Source organism: Branchiostoma belcheri, unplaced genomic scaffold, assembly GCF_001625305.1.
Source record: "Branchiostoma belcheri isolate BF01 breed outbred unplaced genomic scaffold, Haploidv18h27 scaffold278, whole genome shotgun sequence".
Taxonomy (NCBI): Eukaryota; Metazoa; Chordata; class Leptocardii; order Amphioxiformes; family Branchiostomatidae; genus Branchiostoma; species Branchiostoma belcheri.
In genome coordinates this window covers 71,525-79,280 of record NW_017803885.1, presented here as the reverse complement: position 1 = coordinate 79,280, position 7,756 = coordinate 71,525, and positions in this window count along the sequence as shown.

Below are 7,756 nucleotides of genomic sequence, written 5' to 3'. Positions count from 1 at the left end.
GGCAAACTGTTGGCAGTATGTGAAGTTTTGAGTTTAGTAGTAGGATTTCAAATACAGCAGCTCATATGTTTTCATGGTTGTTTGATCCTTCTTTGTATATAGACAGCATATATAACCGGGGACCTATTTTTGGTAACGTAGATCTGGCCCAAAGCATAGCGATTTTTGAGTTAGATATGCATCGCGCTGGTTGGGGGTAATATAGTGGAAGTTGGGCAACTTTTTAGTGGCATTTTACCCTCAAAGAAACGTGACTACAATCCTGTTATCAGTCATCTATCCTTAAATGTAACGTACATCTGGTTTAAAGCCTGTGGTAGAAATGCATGGCACAGTTTGAGGTTGGTATGTTGGAAGTTTGCAGTAAATTTTTAGAGACATCTTACTCTCAAATACGTGACTACAATGGTGATATTGGGATTGAAAAATCGTGTCATAAGCTATCGTGCTGCTGCGCTGTGGAGTAGATTTGATCTGAGGTAAGTGTGGCTGTTGATGCCCGCCTGGAGTTAGGTTTCCATGGAGCAGGTGTGTCGTTTTGAGTAATATAACTAGCTGGCGACGCGTGCATGAGATTGGGACACCCAGTGGGTGGGGAAGGGGGGGCATAACAGGCAGGTATAGGTGTGGTCACATCTTTTAAAATATAGCCTCTACCAGGCTTCAGGAGACGAATAGAAAGAGTAAAATTGGCACAATAGTGAGATAACATGCCAAGGAAGTTGGTCCGCTGGAGAGTACAGTTTCGGGTGTGGCAAACTAGCGGACCATGTAACTCCTCCGGCATGTTATATTTCTCTATTTGGCCAATTTCTCCTCTTTCCAGCCGCCTCCCGAAGCCTGGTAAAGGCTAGCCTCTTTAGAAACTGTGACAGAACTGACAAAAACACCTTTTTTCAATCACAATACATCCACTGTCCAGAAAGTATCCTTAGATTACCGTAATTCTGTAAACCTGATCCTCAAACTGATATAAGGACCGGTCTCAGTCTCAAAGTGTGTTACTGAGGACTGTTTTGTATGCCTCTCTAGTCATGCCCGTAGCCAGGGTTCGGAGGGTTTGGATGAATCCCCCACAAGGCTGAAAGGTCCACTTTTCATTTAAAGGTCCAAGATTTTTCTTGAAAAGATCAACTGATTCGTATCACCAGCGGGGCTGGAATCGTAGGAAAACTGCTCACTTTGTCATTGAATAAAAATCTCTGATTTTTTCTTCGAAATCCTCTCAAAAACGCAGGAAATGACATTTCAGAAGGTTCTTTTTTCAAAATTTTACGGGGGAGCATGCCCCCCCCAGACCCCCTCCCCCCTAGGAACCTCGCGCCTTCGGCGCACGCTGATACCCTCAAGCAGTGGGAAGAACCCCCGATTCAAAATCCTGGCTACAGACATGGTAGTCATGCACGTTTTATACTTCTCCGCTGGCGCCTAGTGATAAATGTGAGCTACTAAAAGACGCTACTAAAGTCTAAGTGTTGCAAAACTGCACGTAAAACACTGAGACTGAGTCAGATCTTGATATCTGCAGGGAGATCATAAAATTCAGAAACCGTCCGCCTTCCAAAACCCAGAAGAAGAATAAACGCTCAGCGTGTTATGTACAGAATGCCTTATACGTGCCTTGGAATTGTTTGAAATTGTGAGGGAATACGATGGTATATTGGCATGTTGCATATTAATATATGGACCTCATGGAGAGCTATCTCTTTTATTCATTTGTTAAGTACATGTAATTACTGTATAATTTTTTGTGTGTCATGCAATTTTGTACAACAAGGACCACAGAAAGAATAGCTATGATGAAATTAGTTCAGCTAATTGTGCATATGAATCTGAATAAACTGTCGAAAATTATCGATAATCCGCCGTATATCTAACGGGAATCATCGTAAAGCTGCCGTATAGCTAAAGGAGACAAACGTAAGTCGTCGTATAGCTAACGGAGACTATCGTAAAGACGTCGTATATCTAACAGGAACCATCGTAAAGCTGTCGTATATCTAACTGGAATAATCGTAAAGCTGTCGTATAGCTAACGGAGACAATCGAAAAGCGGTTGTATATCCGACTGGAATCATCGTAAAGCCGTCGTATAGCTATTATAAACGGAGACAATCGTAAGGCAACTGTGTATCTAACTGAATCATTGTAAAGGCATCGTATATCTAACTGGAATCATCGTAAAGCTGTCGTAAAGCTAACGGGAATCATCGTAAAGCCTCCATATAGCTGACGTGACGCGGACGTGACTCTTAGTTTCTTGCTCCAGGTTTAAAAGCAGGGACAATAGCAACAATGAACAAAAACTGGTAAGCTAACGGTGACTCTGAGTAAACTATCATGATCGTATAACTAACAGGAACCATCGTAAAGCGTAAATCCGCCGTATAGCTAAAGTAGAAAATCTTAAAGCAGTCGCATATCTAATTGAAACAATCGTATATCTGACGTGACGAGACTCTCAGCTTATTGCTCCGTGCGTTAATCCGGAGGGACTCATAACTGGTCATTAATACTCCTACCCGGTCGTTAATACCAGCGGGTAGATTCACTGCGCCGATCCGCGCGGGTTTAAAAGCGCCGTGTAAAAGCCGTGATATCGCCAATTATTTCTGATGCATTGCCGCTTGTTACCTCTGGGATGAGTTATCAGCTTGTAAGCTGTGCAGAACTAAGGACGCTAAAGTGGTGCGGACCTCGGAGAGCTAGAGAAATCGTGCGGACCTAGGAGGGATGACTTGTCTCGTAGATTAGGCCGCATTATGTTATTAGAGTCGTAAATAACGTCACACACAAAATGGATTTTGCTTGATTTTTAAAATAAAAGCAATTAGGAACGAAAAACGTGAGTTACGGGAATTTGGTATTTGGCTATTAGCGAATAATTCCCCTAAAAACGGATCGATGACTTGACTTTATTTGAAACGTGCTTGCTTTAATTTATATGATGACTAACAGATCGACAAACAAACGCGACACTATTTACAACTAGGCAACAGTTATGAAAAAAAAAATGTTATGAAAAATTCGCTGTGATCCCAAAGTAAATAAAAGGTGAGTCTTACTTTTGTAAGATTTGTCTTCAATTATATTGCGTATAAATTGTTTTTAAGACTTCCTGTTGTACATGCAAAAGTTGTTTGACAACAAAGTTGCTTTCACTCTTATATTAGATTTGTCGTCTCTTGAGAGCGCCGTTCGCGAAAACCCCTTTGCGCGGCCCACAAAGTAAAACACGCTAATGCACGGCTCGCTCTGAGCGCTCCCAAAGTCCTCGTTAGCGCTGCCAATTACGGCAGTAAGACACACGGGCCGTCCGGGAATCCAACCGTCATCCGTCAGGCTTTACGCCGGAACATGGCGGCGGCAGCTCGGATTACCGTTCCTGGAATCGAGTAATTGCCCATTCCCGGAGACTTCACGGAACAATGGCTCGAACGACTTTCTTTGTAAAGTGATTTTGAGGAATCGATTTTCTGAGATTTTTCCCCGATACTTAGAAGGTCTTGGATCACATATTCGTTATACAGTACTTTGCGCCGCTAACCAATGGAACATGGCCGCCGGGGATAGGATTACACTTCCGGGAATTCGGTGTTTCGCCATTAGCGAAGAATTCCTGCAACAATGAACGCATGACTTTCTTTGATAAGTGCTTTCTAAAACCAATTTACGAGATTACTTATAGTAAGCAACTCTCTGATCAGGGATTTGTCAAGATTTTTGTGTTCCAGCGCTAACCTACGGAACATGGCGGTCTCGGGTTGGATTACAAAAAAAATCCTGGAAGCGAAGGTGGCACAAAGTAATTTCTTTTATGTTTTTCTAAACCAATTTGCGCGATTAAAACAAAAAAATGCATTTTTTTTTCATGGTAAGGATCTTAGGGGTTGAGTCGAAAACTTTCGAGATGATTTTTACCGCTAACCAAACGGAACATGGCGGCGGCGGGTCAGATTACCGCTCCGGGAATCAAGTAATTGGCAATTCCCGAATCCCCAGAACAAGGCTCGAATTACTTATAGTAATAAAGGTGTATTCTGGTAGGTCATTGGCCTGGGATTTGTCACATTTGATATCACTAACGACTGGAACATGGCGACTGGGTGTCGCGTTACCGTTCCGGGAAATGGGTCGTCAGAATCGGAAATTGGCGGGAAATTACCTTAACGATGTTCACTGGTGAACGACGGGAGACACCGGGCCCATATAGGTGAATAGTTTCATCGGGTTGGTAAGTCACTGGGTAAAGAGACTCTTTTTTTACACAACCAAGTTTTTTATACAGCCAACGTTTCGGTGACCGTTTGTCACCTTCCTCAGGGCAATTCTGACTGGTTCACATTGCACTGCAGCACAGGTGTCACTGAGAGAATTACTGAGACGCCCGTGACGACAAATGTACCCTTCACTCAGCATGAAAATTTTGGACTTTGAGCAACATTTGCAAACTGTTTTTTGCCTTAGCTTGTACAGGAACCTTTTTTTCGCGTGAACAAGCCATCACAGTTGGCCATACTTATACCGCTTTGTGACTCTTTCAGTCTGGGAAATACAGGAGCACTGATGAAGACACAATGCTGCGTTGTATATACAGACATACAAAGAGACACACAGACTAAAACAATTAACCCCTTTCTTTTGAGATGAAATAATTAATACGTTTTGAGATCATACCTAACTCTCATTCCCCATCTAAGATTTGCAATGGAACCGCCCAAGGTCTTCCCAGAAGACACCTGCTGCTGGGATGACGTCATTAACTGCGTGGGAAATCCCCTGCTAAAAACCCCGGGATCGACAAAACTCACGTCTCTATGGCAACGGTAACGCCGGGACTATATCGGGAAGAGCAAACATGCTATATAACTGTAGTCAAGGTCTATGACGAAGATTTTTGCTCAAACAGAGACGGAGAGCTGGAAATACATCGTGGGAGTAGCAACAAAAGGTCACCTGCACCTTCAGGGTTTAGAAAATCAACTTTTTGGAAAGGTTCGGCGAACTCTGATATAAAATGCCAATTCTGTGAGCGTATCGCCCGACCGTACAGACGAACGTGAGAGAAAAAGGCGCGAAATCGGGTTTGCGTTACCATGGCAAATCCCGCGGAAGGCGATTTTAGACATATGAGAGGAAAAGGGCGCGAAAGCGGCGCCATGGCAACTCCAGCAGAAGGCCATTTTAGATATCAGGTAGCGGATAGGACTTATGTGACCGGAAAATGGCGCGAAATCGGGTCTGCGTCGCCATGGCAACTCCCGCGCAAGAACATTTTAGATATCAGGTAGCGGGCAGGCCTTGTGTAAGAGGAAAAGGGCGCGAAATTGGGTCTGCGTCGCCATGGCAACTCCCGCGGAAGGCAATATCAGGTATCGGCAGGACTTATGTGAGAGGAAAAGGGCGCGAAATCGGGTCGGCGTCCGTCGCCATGGCAACTCCCGGCGCGGAAGGCCGTCCGTTTTTATCAGGCCGCGGCACATGCCCAGCTGAGGTCACCATTTTTCCGCCTCGCCGTCTGACAGGACGCCCGTGTTTACGGTATCTTTCCTGTCAGCTGTGCATCGCGAAACGGCAGGATTGGCTCCGGTATCCCCCGGCTCGGGCAGGGCTTTGTTTTGGTCCCATGCATGAAGGTTTGTACTGACTTTATTTTGCATGAGATAGAGCCTGTGTCGAGCCAAATCTTTGAGCTGCCACATACGTGAGAGTTCAGGTGTTTAGGGCTAGGGCTAGGGTGAGGGTTTGTATTAGAGTTAGGGTTAAGGTTGGTATTAGGGTAAGGGTTAGGGTTATGGTTAGAGTTGGGATCATTGTTCAGGGCTAGGGGTAGACTTACGTTTGGAGGCGGGTTAGGTTTAGTATCCTACATCACGACTAAATCACCCCAGCCCTAGTCTCAGGCATTTTGGAAACCCCCAAGTAGTGTCGGAGTCATGTATTTGGCAGGATCATGTATATGGCTTGACACCGGGCTCGGTAAGGCCTGTGTTTTGGTCCCATGCATGAAGGTTTGTGCGTTATTTTGCACGAGAACCGGCAAATATACCATCCACACGTACTGCGGAGAGACCAGAGTGCTCCGGACGCCCTACTAGTACCTTCTTGGTACGAAAAGAGGTACGTGTGTGTGTGTTTAGGTGGTCTTTACCTAAACGTTCTCCTCAAATTAAACACAAGTTTTCAATCATTCCTTGGCTTAAGGGACAGTGTATTGACTTAAACTTTTATTTTCATGTGATTGGTCAACGTTGAACCAAGAAATTCATGTTATTGGCCAGTTTTAAGAAAAGGGACTGGTCAGAACCACACGCGATTTGTCAATGTAAAAACGGGACAGGTCAGACCAGTTTTTGGTTAATCTCCAAGCAGATCCTACGGTGGCAAGGCAGTATTCACTGGCCAGAGGGGTGTCCACTAGCCACCAAAGGCCAACGGACATTACTCTGGCCAGTGGATACTGACTTGTCGCCGTAAGATCTGCTTGGAGATTAGTTATTTGTTGCTAGGCGACAAGCTGTGCCCTAAGCGACCTGGGGTTATAGACCTACTTCTTCTATTTATAGAAATCCCTTTTCTATTTTTAGAATCCTAATTATTTTCACGATGCGTCCAATTCTTAACGGTGGCGAATCCATCATACATTATATAGTGTACATACATAACAATGTTTAAAGTTAGATTTTCAAAGGTTCGGTGTAATGTAGCCAGCTGTCGCCGCGCCGCGTGCCTGCAAAGCTGGTGTGTTAAGCCCAAGGGCGGTTATACCGGCTATACAGATACAGATAATATTATGCATCATTTCCAAGTATTGCAGGTAGTTTGGCTTCTAGGAACCATCTGCAGGTTGTGCGGTCAGCATTCTGGGCCGATAAGTCAGAGCAAACTTGTTTAGCTGATACTCTAGATCTTGTAAAGTGTCCCCGAGGCGTTTTTCTATTTCGGTCCCGTGAAGCTAAGGGTTAGTGACAGGTAACACTGGTTGTACGTAAGTTGTAGAAATGTTTACTAGTGAGGCAGGTGTGTGGGTTTGGGCTACCTTCTTGGAAGGAGTCTTGGTTACTAAGTATTCTTTACTAAGAAACGTTGTTGATTTTTTTCGGTTCAGATAAACTAAGGGTTTTATACGTAAGTTGTAGAAATGTTTACTAGTGTGGCAGGTGTGTGGGTTGGTCTACCTTCTTGGAATGAGTCTTGGTTGCGTCTGGTCAACACAGGTTATTCTTTACCAAGAAACGCTGTATTTTTTTCGGTTCAGCTAAACTATTAAGGATTTTATACATACGTAAGTTGTAGAAATGTTTACTAGCGTGGCAGGTGTGTGGGTTGGTCTACCTCCTTGGAATGAGTCTTGGTTTGTGTTGTGTTGTGTTGTGTTGTCTGGTCAGCACAGTTTATTCTTTACCAAGAAACGTTGTGGATTTTTTTTCGGTTCAGCTAAACTATTAAGGGTTTTATACATACGTAAGTTAAAGAAATGTTTACTAGTGTGGCAGGTGTGTGGGTTGGACTAGCTTCTTGGAAGTAGTCTTGCATGGTTCGGGTTGTTGATGTGTCTGTTCAACACAGGTTATTCTTTTCTAAGAAACGTTGTGGATTTTTTTTTTCGCTTCAGGTACACTATTAAGGGTTTTCGATCGATGAAGGTTAGACATCCAGGTAATACGATACGCCAAAAAGCAGTTACTCAAGCAACTGGATATGATTTTGGAAACGTCAGACGTTTCAGCTAGTATCCACTAGCTTTCTTCAGTGA